The sequence below is a fragment of the Pinus tabuliformis genome, chromosome X, assembly GCF_031772625.1.
Source record: "Pinus tabuliformis cultivar Carrire ecotype Pingquan chromosome X, CPIR1, whole genome shotgun sequence".
NCBI classification, from domain to species: Eukaryota; Viridiplantae; Streptophyta; class Pinopsida; order Pinales; family Pinaceae; genus Pinus; species Pinus tabuliformis.
The window spans coordinates 1,195,869,896-1,195,887,277 of record NC_142308.1 but is presented as its reverse complement, the minus strand read 5'-3'; positions in this window follow the sequence as shown (position 1 = coordinate 1,195,887,277).

Here is a 17,382-nt window from a genome sequence, read left to right as displayed (position 1 = left end):
CTCCAACATCTACAAGGAACAAAAACAAGTTGCCACCAAAGAAAGAAAAAATAGGTGAAACCTAGTCAAAAGAAGTCAAATTTTGACTTTCTCCTCCTTTGCTCAAATGCTCCAACAAGGCCAAGGTCATGCCAGTCCATCACCCTCATCTATTTCCACCATCCACCCATCATTCTCAAGCTTTTCCCCTTCAGTTTTCTTGATGTCCTAAAAAAATACAGGAAGGCTCTGTTTTACTACAGGAAACAAAAATACATAGAGAAGAAATTTATTTTTTCCATAACTTGAAAACCATGCATCCATTTAAAAATTTGTTTCATGGGGATATGAATATGGATGATGGTAATATTCCCAAGAAATTGCAGCAAATTCTAGTGCACAGTTTCCAAGAAATTGGCCTCCATCACCTTCAGCCATTTTTAGTTTTTCTCGAGATCCGTGCATCCATTGAGCAAATTGTTTTATGGGGAGGTGCATGATGATGATGGAAACATGCTCAAAAAGTTTTAGGCCAATCCATTCTACCATTTGGTAGATATGGACAAAAAAAAATTCTACAAGAGGTTGTCCTGAATTACTACAGGAGCTTCCTATAGTACTACAGGAAGTTCTGAAAATCTACAGGTTAGGCAGCCTGATGGAAAAATTATGATGCAGGCCTGTTTTGGGATAGGAAAAAAGGACATTTACTTCACCACATCTCATCCAACACCCATCATGACCATGTCACTCTATGGCCACACCTTCCACTCATTTCAATACCTATTTACCCTCCAACAGAGAAAGGACACAAACATTAAAAAAAAAGTGTAGCTACAGCAGCCTATTTGGAAGTAACAGCAAGCTCCAAGCCTAACCTTCAGCACCATGATTGAAAGAGGAGAAGCATAACTACAGGCACAATGAAACTCCTTCAGAGCTCAGCAGCAATAGAGGAAGCCATCACATGCACATCAACAAGAAGACAACCCATCAGCAAAATAAGATCAACAAAAAAGAAAAAGGCAGTCAAGAAGATGTACCTGATTCATGAGAAGCACAACAACATCAAATCAAAAGTAGCATGCATTTCTCTCCAACAACCATTAGGTAGGTACAAGTATGCAAAATTCTTGACCTCTTCTCTTGAGCATATTATAGTTAGAAATTTGTTGCCAATGCACGAGAGATGAGGTTTTATAAGATAAGGATGGGTTAGTAGTCTCAGCCACCTTCAACTAGTTAATTGCAGTTCGCTCCTTCACTCATGCAATGTTGAAAATTCAAATTATGAAGGGTGATGATTTCAAGGAATGAGGACAACAGTTAAAAGAAAAATTTTTTGCAAAAGCCAAGTCACCACAACATTCCAAGCCCTCCATCCACTTCATATTCATTATCTATCCATCATTCATCCATCCCATTTCATAATTTCAAGAACAAACCCTATCTCACCTTGAAAAGTTTTTGAAAAATCAAACAGAGCATCCTCTCCATTTTGACAAACCTACATCATTTCTCATCACTCCCATACAGTTAGAAGACTCTGAAGGAAGAAGGAATGACTGCTACAGGAAGGTAGAATGCTGCTACAAGAAGGAAGAAAGAAAAAATTGTGATAAAACCCAAAATGAAAGTGCCTAAGAGAGACCCAATCAAAATAGATAACTCCAAGGCCATTAGGCAACCATCTAGGCCACAAGGGAGAAGAAGAAGGCAACAAAAGGAAATGAGACATCCACCATCAAAATAGAACTCAAACTGCAGTGACGAAAAGAGACTATCCAAGAGGTCTCTAACCTCTTTCTAGATTTTGTCCAAGGCCTAAAAGATGTTATAGAAATGAGAGAAAGGCAAGGGAGTCAAGTTGAGGGCATATCATAGGTTTAGACTATTATTTATGCTAAAAAATGGTTTCATGTAGTTTTAACAGGGTTTCCTGTATGTTTCATGTAGTTTTGACAAGAAATACTACAGGATGTCCTAGTTCTCATCTAAAGACATCTTGAAGGTTTCAGAGGTTTCCAAATGGTGGAACAAGGTAGCAGAAGGTTGATAAGGATGTGGAAGACCTTTCCAAACTGAAAAATATTCAAGAACCATCTTGAATAAGTGGAAGAAGGAAAACTAATGGTCTCAAGAAACAAGGATTTTTCTTTGCACAAATATGTTTTTCGGCTTGTCCTTACAGAACTTACAACCAAGATTCTTAATGCACAAGAGGGAGGCCACCAGGGCCATGAATGAGGCACAATGAGGTCACTAAGTTGCTCAGAGGATGAGCAACACTTTCAGCAGAGGGGTATGATGGGCCTCTAAATTAGACATAAATTAAGGTCCATGCCTCTAAATTAACATAAATTAAGGCCTGTGACCATCCTTCAGCACATTAAACCTCTATTTTTGCATTAGATAATGTATTTTTAACTTTAATATATTCTTCTTCTTTTTTAATTTTTTTTTCTTTTTTTCTTTTTTCTGGTGGTTCATGGACACCCGTGGTCACTGGGTGGCCACTACGTCCATGGAAATATCTGAGCTTGATTAAGGGTATCAAGCCCTTCGGCCAATAGCTAGGCCTAACCCCAAGGGCTTCAGGGAGAATTGACCCTGTGACCTCCCAAACGGTGAGGCACTTATTTGACCAATTGAGCTAACCCTTGGGGCTTACTTTATTACATTCATTAGGAAGGTTTATGAATAATTGCATATTTGTGCTTTATATTATTTATTTTTGTGGAATATTATGAGAATATTGGGCAGATTATGAAGATTTGGAGGAGAAGATAATTTAGGGACTTGCTCCCTACTACAAGAGGATCAATATTAAATAATAAATCAACATGATATTATGGAATTATGGCACAGATTGTGGAACTCCAATGATTGAGAAAGTCTAAGAATGTGTTCCCTGCCATTAAATGCAGATTCCTAGTATTGGGAACCAGATCCACTAATCAAGGGATTTTGGTGGGGAAATCTTCCTCCATTCATGGGGAATGATTCCTAATAATTTTTTATAAGTACCAAGTCGAATTTTCCTCTAGGGGAATATTTTCATTAGTGTTCTTGTGGAGAGAACTCGTATTTCTACAGCGCCATTGTATTTTCTTGTAGAGATGTAATTGTATTGATGAAAATAATGAAGATTGGTGTCATTTTTAGCTTCTAAATCTTGTTCTCCTCCATAGGCCTCTGAGTTTCCTTGGGCTTGGCCATCCTAGGAGCCATAAAGCCCTTTTGTATCATTTTATTTCCTTCCTTTTACTTCTTATTCACATGCATCTCTTGTTTTTATTTCTTTTTAATTGTGCATTTAGTATTAATGATTTCTTGTTGTAGGATTGGGTTAAATGGTTGATGTAAGTTCTTTTGTAGGATCACAAGCATCATTTCATCCTTGGAAAATATTTGGAAGGTCATAGTAATCATTGAGCTACTTGGATTAGTCTTCGTATTCCCAAATCTATATTTTTGGAACTCCTTTGTGGCAACTAGCAGTAAATTTCTGTTATTTTTTAGAGCATTCTAATGAGCTTCAATCAAGTTTATTCCACTTTTATTAGATCCCAAAAATATTATATTTCATAAAAAAAATTACCTGATTACATTTTCACTTGATTAGGTTGGTCATTTTATAGATTTACTAGCTCACTAGTTCTCGAATTTCTAGATTTTCGACTAGTAATTTTCTGTTATTCTTTAGCATGGGTTAACAAAGGTCTTTTTGAGTGATTCCACTTGGAATGGGGACCTAATACATCCTAGTAAATAAAAAAAATATTTCCCATCCAATTTGGATTTTATTTTCTTGGTCATTCGATGAATTATAATTTTGTATAGTAAATCTGTAACATCCTGTAGTAAATCAGGGGATCCTGTAGGAGAACTAGTACATCCTGTAGGAAACCCTGCAGCGGCCTATTTTGAGCCTGAATTGAGAAAAATCATCATTGAATCTAGGATTATGCCCCTAATTTACCTCCAAGCCATCAAAATCATTGTACCCCTCTTCCTCCACACCTGTTTCCCCTACCAAAGATCAAGGAAAGATTAGCATTTGCATTTATAAAGCAAAAGGATTTAAAAATGAGTTCTTTTATATTTACACATGCACACAGCCGTTAGTACTCTCTAGATCATATTTCATTCTTAGATTAGTTAAAACATAAAATGTGACAAATAGGTTTAAAATAGGGTTCTTTTGCAATCAAAGTGTGTTAATAAGTAGATAGAAGATTTCATGTTACTTTACAAGCATTTTTAAATTCAGTCTTTCCTTCCTGCAAATAGGCAACATTTCTTTTCTCTCATGACAGCAAAGGAATGACACATTGTATGTTGCACATATAGTGCCGATAACTCTTAAGTTTGTATGAACCCTAGTTTGATAATTAAAGTCGGTAGGCTTGGTAGTTGTGTCATTCTTGTTGCAATATTGAGGCTCGTCAGTAACCTATGTATCAAATATTCACGAAAACATTTTAGATCACTGTAATCATGCATATCAGATCTCAAAATAAGTATATCAGACCTCCCAGAATCACGAGAAAATTCTAGAAGGTCAACACATAAAAATGATTTATGACTTCGTGTCTATTGTGCAACAATTACAAGTTTGTGTGAGTGAATTTGTAAGAGCTTTATATCATGAACATTCCACTATTAGTAATATACATGAGACCTATATTGAGATATAAATGAGAAGGAAAATGAGTTAGAATGCAAACCCCTTTAGCCCAAGGCCCTATTTTGATGTCTATTCCATTGTCTTATTTAATTAGAACTCCCCACTAAATAAATCTACCTTCAACCACCATTGTTAGGGAAACAAAAGCACTGCAAAAAAGAACAAAGTATCAATCCAAAAAATCAATACTAACCAAGTGTATGACTGAGCAAAGGGTTGAAGGAAGGCTACAAGGCTATCAAAGTAGGATAATAGGCCTATTAGGCATGTGATAGGGTAGAAGAAGACCCTTTTGGATCTATGGCACACCACATAAGGTATAGAATGGAATGTCGTGAGGGTTTGAGGCCTGCACAGGCCTACGACACCCAAGAAGAAGGTCAAAGGAAGTTTTGGATGCAAGGAAAAGGGGTAAGAAAGGTTTTTGAGAGGAAGAGGAGGGTCCTTAGGCCTCGCGCTAAGGAAAAAAGGGGAAGTGGATTACAAGAATGGAAAGAAAAGCCTGCGGCAGGGGTATACTAACCCAAGACTAGGCCTTAGAGGCCTCCAAAAATCAGACCCTTGCAAAACACCAAGAGGGTTAGCAAAACACCAAAATTGACCTTAAAACCTCAAAAGCTTACCTCTAAGGGCCATCAGCTTTCTTCCTTGGTTGAGCGTTGGATTTATTGGGCCTTTGGAGGCTAGATTTAGGCATCTAGGGCTTGATTCATCCCTTCCCACTTGAAAGATTTTTCCCATTACAAAAGATGTCTTTCTTGGAGGAGAAAAACCATTGAAACCCTAGCCTTAGGTCTAGTTACCCCTCAACAGAATTTGATTTCCTTAATAGCTAGAGAAAATCACTTGTACAAATGAAATAAAATTTCCCCAAAACCCCAATATATACAAAATGTAAAATAAAACCCCAATTGTTTCAAACAAGGGTTAGAAATAATTTACAAAATTATTTTACAAAAAAATATATATAAAATATTTACAAATATACAAGGCTTGTAAATAAATATTTTGAGAAAATAATTTTTGAATAATGACAATGGATCAATGTGTTTTTCGAAAGTTACAATATTGGCCATGGTCTTTAGCGAAGTAAGAAAGCCATATAAAAATTCCCAAAGCCCAAACAAGGTCGACTTTTCTCCAAACCCTGTGAACTTGGAGCCCAAGGGCCGATGTACCTGCAAATATCTATATATTTTCTCAAGCAGACTTATTAGATCATATGGTGAATTATATCACCTAATATAAACCCAAAATTTACAAATAGAATGCTCGTATGACCAACAAATGAAATAAAAATATTTAAAAAAGAAATAGCACAATATAGGAACGTTCATAACCAACACGTACCACAAATCAATAGACAAAGAACACCATGAACCAAACCCCAAAGTATTTTTATTATGATAACAGACATTCCCAGCAGAGCAATGGCTCAATACCAACGTTACAAATTTACATCATCTAGAATCATATTCATCATGACCTAAGAAGTAGAAATGGCTTCTATTTATAGATAAATCCTCCAAGTGGAAAATAATGGCTAGTTGGCTTAATCCCTATCAAAAGAATCTCAACTGTTGATAATAATTTGATTATCTTTTAATTTATGCCATCAAAAATATTTATTTTGAGTAAAATTTTGAATTTCTCATAAATCCCATTTTTTATTAATCCAAAAATTAATTTTTTTGGATTAATTTCCTCAAAATTTTAATATTGACTTAACCACCAAGGTCCAAGGGCTTACTTTTTCTTAAAATATCCATTTTTGCTTTAGTGGGGCACCTCCAAAAATTGACTTCTTTTTTACCCACAAATTTCTTGGTCATTTTCCGCTTTGAGAAATTAATTTTTTGACTCTAAATTAATTAATTTTATGACTTAGGATTTAATTTGTTTTGCTAGAAAAATTAATTAACTAACACTAGAGGGGATTAATTATTTTTTCCACCCTCAAATATTTTAGCCATGGTGTCTAACTATGAAGAACCATGCACTAAAATATATTTTACATCAAATATTACAAATTCAACCCTCAAAGGGGGAATACACATTTATATATAGACCCTCAAAATAATTACTCATTTCTGTAACACAACATGATCTAGTAGACCAAGTGATCTATAATAAAATAATTTATCCAAATAGCTTAAATTATTCCCAACCCACTTTTACCAAGACTTCATATAACACTAGGACTCACCTAAGACCTTGTTACTAAATTCCACCATAGCTTTGGGGTTTAAGTTGGAGGAAAAACTTTACTGATTATCCATGTTCAGAAACACACAATGCAGTGAGGTTAAAAAACCTCTTAGGATGAAATTCATCACCAAAATCAAATGCTTAGCTAGGTGTTTTTACATAATTAAATGGTTATGCTAGCATCATTTACAATACAGCTTATACAAATTGAGTTTACAATGATATATCATGTAGTTGGCTAATGATTTTGGTCGTTGAAAAATTTTGTACATTTCTTCCTCGGACTTGTGATAAAATGGGTGCAACGACCCTATCTATCACACTGATGATGATGGTATCAATAGGACCTTTGTATTTCTTCACAATCCTGGGGTTGTTGTTGAGTTTCGTGTGGACCATTTCCTCAAACCTTCTTGCATTATCACTAAAGAGGAATCCTCCATCCCTCTTAAGTGTGATCATGATGGGAAACCCACTTGTTGTGTTTCTCCATCTCATCAATCTCCCTTTCATATTAATCATGACCCCATGGAGGCCACAAAGCATGACATAAATGTTAAGGACCATGATGGAAGTGATAGGGCTGAAGTTTCCATCCAGCAAAATTTTGTGAGCCTGATTGTTGATATCTTTATATTTTGGTTAGAGGAGAGGATCTCATGGAGTATATTAAATCCCTTTGTTCCCTCTTCTCCCATGATTCTCCATGTGTGGGAATTATATTTTCCCACCTCCCGCCCTGGTGACCGTCCATATGATTGTTCTTATCTTTGCTCTTGGATTTGCTACATAAGTAATCTTTAGCAACAATGTTTTTATATTGATCTAGTGATGTCTTGGTTTCATTGGCTCTATGATTACACTTAATACATGTATGATGTAATATGCATGTTAGGTAGGATGCATTGCATTCTGATTTTTCTCATTACAACTAACATCATGTGATATTATCATGATAGACTAGCTACATCTAGAATAAAATTTGTATGGAAAATGATTTTACTTACTTGTTGATTTTATGGCCTAATACTAAGCATGAGTGATCACAAGACACCACAAAAGCATGTTTCCATATGTACTTGGTCTTTTATATGTTTAGGTCACAGGTCTGTGGTAATAAGAGATTGTTGGTGTTCTCATGACCTCCAGTTTGAGTACCTTTGTGCACCCTTCCGAGAGCTCATGTCCTGGTTGGAGTCAGATGTTACCCACTGAATGTGGGTAGTATGCACACAAGAAAAACTTCTCCTATATGGTCATCAGCCGACATCCACTAGCCACCAGATAGCCCAATGTGCCACTATCTCCGCTACTTGAGCTAGCCATGTGGTCCCTTGCCCATCTTTTATGATCGTATGATTGAAGGTGGGCCTCCCAACCCCAAATTTATGATTTTTCATTAGCTTAGTTGAGTAATTTTGTTTACTTATCATGGAAATTTTTGGACATGGATTGGTGGGGGGATTCAACAGAAATAGTGGGTTAGCTATGTATTCTTGTCTCTTGTAGCCAATTCAATGGTTGTCCTTGTATCCTAGTCCTGTAGGTTCTCATTTACTGGCCATTAGCTTTATGACTGACACTAAATGGAACATCTCGATTTTGGTTGCGTGGTCCCGCTTCCCAACACCATATAAATCACTCACCTTCACTCATTTTATCCCCACTCGTCTCTTTTCCCATCTAGGTCCACATGTGTACACTGGGTCCACATAGGGTTACCCTCCCCCTCCCCTTGTCAACACCTTGGATCGATCCTCAAACAATGCCCACTAAAAAGAAAATAAAAAGCATAATTTGGCCACTGTCAATAGGAAATGTACTACAAAATGTAAATATGGTCAGGACATAGAAATTTGGCACGTGGGAAAAATCCAAACATGAGTTCTACCCCTCATTCATGGTCATCACTCATGTTCCTATTGGCCCTAGATCAACACCCTTCACATCAAGGAACCCATTATTGTCCCAACCCCTGGTGGGAAATGAACTACCCCACCTTAAAAGGGGGTATCCATTGCTATATCCTATGCATCATGCTCTCATCTCCTTGAGCCCCAAGCAGTGATGAAGAAAAATCAATCAATGAAAAAAGGCATATGAAGAAAGGTGGAAAAACAAAGGTTAGGGTAGCTCATGTACCATGATTTACTCCTTCTTACACTTATATACCTAAGTGTGGGCTTCCCCATCATAGCTACCCTTGTACCATGATATGTGGCATGAGCATTCCCTTGATCCCCTATCCATTCCATCACTATATCACATGCCACCTACCACCTGATGGATGTACCATGGACATGTCACCCCTTTAAATGTTGAAACCACCTAATAGTGCTGAAATGTGGCAACAAGAATATTCCAATTTTAATTTGTCCTTGAATTAAAATTCCAATTTAGTCTCACTAGCTGCTTGAAAAATAATTAGTTAATTCATCATGAGTTAATTAGTTGGAGAAATTCAAGCTAGAAGTCTTTGTGAAGTCATGCAACAGTTATCCCTTAAATTAAGGAAGTTATCCCTTAAATAAGGAGATAAGGATGAGTTGTATTTGAGTTGTAATTAGTTAGCTCAGTTAACAGAGTTAAGTCCAATTAAATTAGTTCCAAACAATTTGAGGAACTATTTGTGATTTCAGTCAGTTAATGCATGCATGCATGAAACTAGTGTAGTCCAGATAACTAAATATTCTCTCACAAATAACTCATGCACGTTAGTTCATACAAAGACCCAGTTGAGATTAAAGGCAGGGACAATGTACTATCAGTTGCAAGAATTTTCCTATAAGAAAATCTCTTGCATGCAGAAGGAATTCATTCCTTGAGATTTGCGCAGTTTTACAGTGTATTGGAGCAGTGTGTGAGATCAGTGTCACACAAGGTTACAGCTAGAGCACCCAGGGAAAACTACGCAAGGAAATGGGAGGCTTGGAGGATAGAGGAGAAGGCATATGAGTTGTCTATTCTATTTATGAGCAGCAGTGAGGGATTGTACTGAGAGCTGGATAGCTATGAGAGTTCAAGTTGTGTGTAATCTTGAGATATTTCCACTTTTATGATAATACAGATAGTGGGGTTTTTAGCTTAGGCTTTCCCGAGAGTATTCTTCTATGTTTCATGTGTATTGGTTCTTCTTCTTTGTTATATATGTTTTTTTTATCTTCCTCAAATCGATTAAGCTTCTGCAAGTTTGATTGTAGAAGTAGATTAAGTATTTTTCTTTAGTTATATTGCATAATTAGGTTAATCTACAGTGGGAATTTCTACAGATATAGTCCTTGGTTAGCCCCCTATTAAGCTTGGAGACCCTCGTACATTCCAAAGCCCACTATGGAAGGGCACGTCACTATGAAGTGCCCACTAGATTCCATGATTTGTAAACTCTTTTACTCAATTATGCTAATGATTTTTTGTACTGGAGGGAAAGGGGACACATTTGATCTTATGCAGGATTGCAGGTGGGTATCCATTTGGGTTTGGTCTCCGTATACAGTGTCTAAGCCCTCTAGAGGGTCACATTGGCCCTTTTAGGGTGAGATTAGAGAGCCATGGGCCTCCACCATTACAAAAATCACTTCATGGATCCCTAGTGATATTTAGTTATTGCTTATGTTCCACCTTTCTGGATGGAGATGATGCACCTCGATCACCATGCACAGTCGGATTCACATTTGTACCAGATACTTGGTAGAAGTTCCAGGGCCCAGATGAGGATGTGTCTCACTGAAAAAGACAAAAGGAGGGTTTATTTCATCATCTTAGCCCTTACAGATCTTTTACAAGCATCATCGATCCCCTTGGAGACCCATCAGGATGTCATAGTGCCCCCACACCCACTTGAGGACACCACATGTGACATGCTTGGATATCAAAGATCCAACCCCTTTTCACTATGTTTGGAGCCTATTCTCATACATTGGCACACTTTGGACTTCATTAGGCCTTCTCAATGGCCCAACTACTCATCATGTTTACTATGTTTCCCTCTTGAGATGCTTATTTTTCTATTTTTAGCTTATCTTGGTGGGCTTATCACCAAGGAATCTCATTGTTGCACATTATTTTATTATTTTGGGCCTATTTATGCCTAATTAAGCAAATCAAACTCTTTAGAGAGGATATAAATTGATGAGAGGATCATTCATTCCACTCATCATCACTGGTATTGGATTAGTATCTCTTGAGAGATTTTTGCACTTTTTGTTGAGGTGAAATTTTTGGAGTTTCTTGATGCATATGATGTTTGGATTTGTGCTAGTCTTTGGATATTCGTTCTAATTCAAAGTTGACAAATTAATATACTCTCTCTCATGTAAGTGAACTTTTAATGTTATTCTTGTTATCTTACTTGTCAAATGCATGTGTATTATTATCATTATTCTTGTATGGGTTAATGTAATGCAAAATTCTTCTGGGACGTTGAATAAGTGATTTAATGCTTGTGTTACTCTTTGAGGGATTGGGTGAATGTTCCTAGAGGCACTTCGTAGGTTAAAATACCTCGAAACTTCATCGCTTATAAATATTTAATTACCTAATTGTTTCCCTTGAATAGGGTAGTGAAGGTTAATCAGGGCTTCTTAGATCACAAAATTCCTTGATATAGATGTATCTTGACTCCATTAAGCCCCTACGAATCCTCACATCCTCTTGGTGGTCAAATTTATTTTTCTTTCTTCATTCTTCCAAATTCTAGGCCTAATCCTACATGGTCACTTAAGGCATCACACGAAATGCTTTGTAGCCATCGAAACACTTTGATTTTTGGTCCACTACTGATGAGCCCCATAAATGGGTAATTATATGGGCTCATTCTGCCTCTTAATTTGACTTAATCCACCACTCTCATTATTTTATTGCATGTTTTTTATTATATTTATGCTAATAGAGTGAATTGGGTTAGTCATTATGCCATAAAGTCTAATGTGTGCTTTATGCAGATTTTTTGGTCAATTTTGGACAATTCAAAGGATTTATGAGCATTTGGCAGCCAATATTCGAGGAAAATAGGGAAGAGGATTTGTAGGGGGGTGTCCCCTTCATTTATGAACCCTTACCTCGAATTATCCATCAGAAACTTGGAGCACAAGTAGCCACATTAGTGCATCCAAGGGGCAGCCAAGCAAGTAAAGAAGGACTGTTGTTTATCTACAATTTTGGGAAGCTGAGATCCTTGATTTTAGGAGAGCTATTAAAGGATTCCATTTGTATAAGTAAAGGGGCTTAGATCCTCAGTAGGTTAGCCAATTATTAGTAAAATTTTCGCACTTTTGTGCAGCTCTAGTTCAGCTCATTTTCGAGCTTCCTTTTTAAGGACAGTTTATGTAATGTGACTTTTATTTTTGATAATGGAGATGAAACAGTTTTCGAGCCAGCACTGATCTCTTTTAGAGGGCTGAAGCTCTTGGGTTAGGGCCCAACTCAAGCTTCCCAGCACCTCTTTCCTTGTACTTATATGTTTTTTCTTTATCTCATGAGTTAATTGCTCTTACATGAATGCATTTTACCTTGTTTAGATTAGGTTGATTTTGATGGTTTGCATAGCTGCTTTTGTTTCAGTTGCTGAAGTAGGTTCACAAAGTGATAGGATAAGATTAAAAAAGGAAAACAATAGGTCCTGATCTCTTTTCTCCCTTCCTGGGATCATGATTTGAGGTCATGACACCATTGTTTCCACCAAAAACATAGTTTTGCTCTTCCATGCAATTTCTAGTGTGATGACTTGATTTGAAAGTTAATGTATTGCTTCAGATTCAATTTGCCAAGATCATTTCCTGTTTTTACAATAGATCTATTTGCATGCTTTTCTGTTCAAAGGTTATTGTTTAGCATTTTCTATTTCTAGGTTAGAAATTAGGTCACTCAGAGATATTTTTGTTTTCATGGTATAGCTAGTCCTTTCTTTGATCAGTTTTTGTAAGTAGATGTGCAGATCTCTTGCAAGACACCTCTGCTCACCATACATCCATGAAGTAGCCAGCATCAGCTCACTTCTCACAAATTTCCCAAGTCATTCACAACATTTCACCAATCTGCCCTAATTTCTGCATTTTTTCCATAAGCTTCCCTCTTGCCATTTGAACAAATCCAACCATCCTCTTCTTTCTTGATCTTCCTTGACAAGCTCCAAACACCTTAACACACCCCTCTAGTCTTCAGCTACCCTTTCCCACCATTTCTCCACCTTCAAAACCTCCAAAAATAACTCTTGGCATCCTCTTGTAGATCCCCTGCAGCCTCCTGTAGAATTTCCTGTAAGCGATTTTTTGAAATCTGATTACAAGGGAAGTCTTCGAAAGGGTGCTAGAGGCTTCTTAGGACTCCTCCACACCTTCCTATACCCCTACAAAAACCATATCCACCCTCTATCACCACCAAACCTCTGCCACAATCACAAACAGATAAATTACAAGCATAATAATTTCACATAAAAACACTCAAAAACACAAAAAGATGTTTTCTTCTCATTTCCTTTCAGAAGTAGCTTGAATAGATGCAATTTACCTTTTCAATAGTCAATGGCACTCATTTCGTCAGTTTTCATCTCTTTTCCTGCAAAAGTAGGGTTAGTTGGAAAAATTAGGGTTTGCATTACACTTCAGTCTTCTTTCTTTTTTTGCAAGTAGAATAGTCTATGTAGAGTTAGCTTTCTTTCATCACAGTTAAAATATTCTTTTGGAAACTCATAGAAGTTGGCTTGAGCTCCTACTGATCTTACGCCAGCTGACCAAGTGACAACCTGCAGTAAGAGCTAGTACTTTTGCATATAGCACCATTGCTTCCAAGTTTGTTACAAACTACCAGGTTAATAAAACTAAAGTAGGAAGCCCCAGGAGTTGCAGCATTATTGCTGCAATACTGGTGCTCACCACTTTTTGGTGCCGTTGCCGGGGAAGCGTCAGAGCATTTTGTGATTACTGCTTTCTTCTATTTTCTAGTACAACATTCTGGTAAGTAGTTTATTTCGGAAAAATTAGATTAGCCATTTCCTTGCTTTCATTTCAATTCTGCAATTTCCATTCCAGCACAAGTAGATTAGTCATTTCCTTGCTTTCATTTCAATTCTGCAATTTCCATTCCAACACAATTAGATTAGTCATTTCCTTGCTTTCATTTCAATTTTTCCATTTCAATTCAGCAAGTTCATTTTAGTAGTTGCAATTTGTTTGTTCAATCAATTTCAATTTTGCAGGTACTATCAGTGTGGGGAAAAAGAAACAAAAACAAACCAAAAAGATTTCCTTTCATGCCTCGTAGGAATAGAGATAATTCAGGAAAATATTTGCCCAACACCCCCACTACTTCACACAACCAACCTTCTCCCTTCTTCGGTGGCTGCAATCAAGAAACACCCTTAGGTAACAGCCAGACACAGTTGAAGAAACTATAGGGGAAGAAGGAGAAGAAAACATTCATTTGGAGCTAATGGCTGAAAATAGAAATGTTGGGAGCAGTACTTTTTCTTCCAACTCATCCATTAAAGGTGGAATTGAAAACATGCTGGGAGACTTCAAGAGGTGAGATGTTGCAGATTCTTGCCATGCATATTGAAAGAAAACAAGAGGAAGCAGAGAGGGCTTTGGCCATTTTTTGCCCTAGATGCACCAAGAGGTGTCCTAGGAATGAATGCCCATTGAACTCTATAAAGGTTTGTTCAATCTGTGAAGAAAATCATTCTACAGAAAAGTGCCCATCCTTGCCCAGACTTAAAGTTGTATACCAAGGGGCTGAAGGAGTCGCTGAACAGATCTATTACATAAACCAAAAGAGGCCGCATAGACCTAGACCATACCAGCAAGGATGCAAGGGACATCCCAGGCATACTACAACCCCAACCAAATCACATCCATACCTTCTTGGGGCCCCCCTACTCATCCTTCCTAGTCCACGCCTCCTCCTTGGTCCTTCACATCTCCATATCATGCCCAGCTAGCCACCCATTCATTTCAACCCTATGCTCAGCCGTAACCTCACTGGAATGCATCTCATCAGAGGTGGAGGCCCTAGTACAACTCTCCTCCCACTCTTTTGCCTCCACCACCTGTTCAACCACAACCATTGCCTCCTGCTCCACCAAGGCAACCCCAAATGCCTACCCAGCCAAACTCGAACCTGAACAACAGACAAGCCTAGGAAGTATATAGTGGAGAACCACCATTTCCAAACTCACACGTTGGAGTAGCTCAACCCAATTAAAATGATGAGGTACAACAATTCCAAACAACTCCTTTTGAGCTCAATGATATTCACCATAGCTCAGGAAGAGTATTACAAAAAAGAGATTATATTGATATCATTGAAGGACCACATCTAGCAGAAGAAGATGCAAAAGAGAAGATCAAAGAACCATGGGCTACACTTGATGAAGAGAAAAAATCAAAGATCGAGAGAGCTCCCTCATGGTTACCATCAAATCCTCCATGTATTCAAGAGAAAAAGCAGCAAAAAGAGGAAGATGTGAAGGTCATGATAGAAGAAGACATGAAGAATGATCCAGATCAGCAAAAGGACCAAGGACATCACAACTATATTTAAATATGGTTCTAGACAGTCATTAAGTTGCAGCAACACTCTCTTCCTCAACTATGCTTGATCCCTTCAAAGTCAAATCATTTGGTCTCTGAAATCCGGATACATGTCAAACCATACATTTCAAGCCTCCACATCATTCTGTCTATCATCTTGATGTGCACATTTCGACTTAGTCACCGGAGAATCCACAGTAAGAACGATTTTCTGCCAACGTTTCGAATCCCAACCGGGATCCACCATTAGGACAACTTGAATGCTTTGATAGAAGAAGAGCAGACTATTAGGAGATCAGCAGCTCTTCTTGCTATCTTAGCCACAGAGGTCTTAAATCCAGAGTATTCTTATACTTTAAAGTGATTTTGTTTTTCATGTAGGGTAGGGTAGAGAAAAAAAAAAGAGGAAAAAATGAAAAAAAAGAGGGAAAAAATAAAAATCTAAGGTGAAAACCTCCTTGGAGGCGCCTCAGATTGGATTATTGATTAAAAATATCCATGAGGCGGTCAATGGGTTGGAAAGAAGAAAAAAGGAAAAATAAGAATATCCCTAGGTGAAAACCTCCCTTGGAGGCGCCCAAGGTAGGAAATTAGGGTGAAGCCTCTCTGAGGCGCCCTAGTTGCTGTAAAAAAAAAACAGAGAGAGAGAAAAAGAAAAAGAAAAATGAATTTCCAGTTGTATTACAGGTGCAGGAGGACTATGGGAAGCAGAAACAGGTGCCAAGGGTGCTCTGAAACCAATAACAGCACATATCCTACCTTCTCTTACTTTTCTCCATCATTCTTGACATTATTTTCACCTCAGTATGCTTCTTTTTCGAAAACTGTGTTTTCTATAGGAGGCTCCTATAGAAATTGCAGAGAGCCAGAAATGGACTTTAAAAGAAGTTTGAGGAACAAGGAACCTTCAAAAAGGGTTTATGAATCCTCCCGCAATCTTCAAACCTCTCTTCCATCATCTCCAAGCCTGCATCACACCCCAAGCTCATTTTTCTTACTGTCCAAAAAACTGCAAGATGCTCTAATACAAAAATACATAGAGCAGAAATTTGTTTTTTCCCTAACTTGAAAACCGTGCATCCATTTAAAAAATTGTTTCATGGGGAGTTGCATAGGGATGATGGTAACATGCTCAAGCAATTTCAGCAACTTCCAGTGCACGGTTACCAAGAAATTGGCCTCCATCACCTTCAGCCATTTTTGCATTTTCTCCATATCCGTAAATCCATTTAAAAAATTGTTTCATGGGGAGATGCATATGGATGATGGTAACATGCCCAAGCAATTTCAGCCAATTCCAGTGCATGATTTCCAAGAAATCGACCTCCATCACCTTCAGCCATTTTTAGTTTTTCTCAAAATCTGTGCATCCATTGAACAAAATGTTTATATGGGAGGTGCATAATGATTATGGAAACATGCTCAGAAAATTTCAGGTCAATCCAATCTACTGTTTGAGAGATATGGACAAACGAAGTCACTGTCCCATTAAAATCTAGCATCAGTAGCATGAGGGTGCAAATCTGAAGGTTGAAGTAGACTCCTGCAGTTGAGATCCAACCAGAGGATACCTACACAAGAAAAATAGCCACACATTAGATAGAAAAAGCATACAACATAAGGGATACATGCATGCATCAACTAAATATGAGCATGCAGCAACAAAAGAACCAAGCAGCACCGCAGCACGAGCATTCGACTTGCAGGTAAGTGTCTAACCCGTTCCTCTGCTACATCTGTATGATCCAAAACTACATGAACAAATGGGATGGTTGAGATTAAACTAGATAGGTGGCCAGCTAATTGGCCACCCTCGTCCAGTTCAACAGCGCTTAGCCGGAGTTCACTTTACACGTGTCTCTAGTCAACCCATAAGAATCTCAAAACAAGTAGTGGAGGAGATTTGGAACTCCAACGCTAATAATGGAAATGATTGCGAGCAGGTGGCATAAAGTTTCATGATGACACTATAATGGGGAC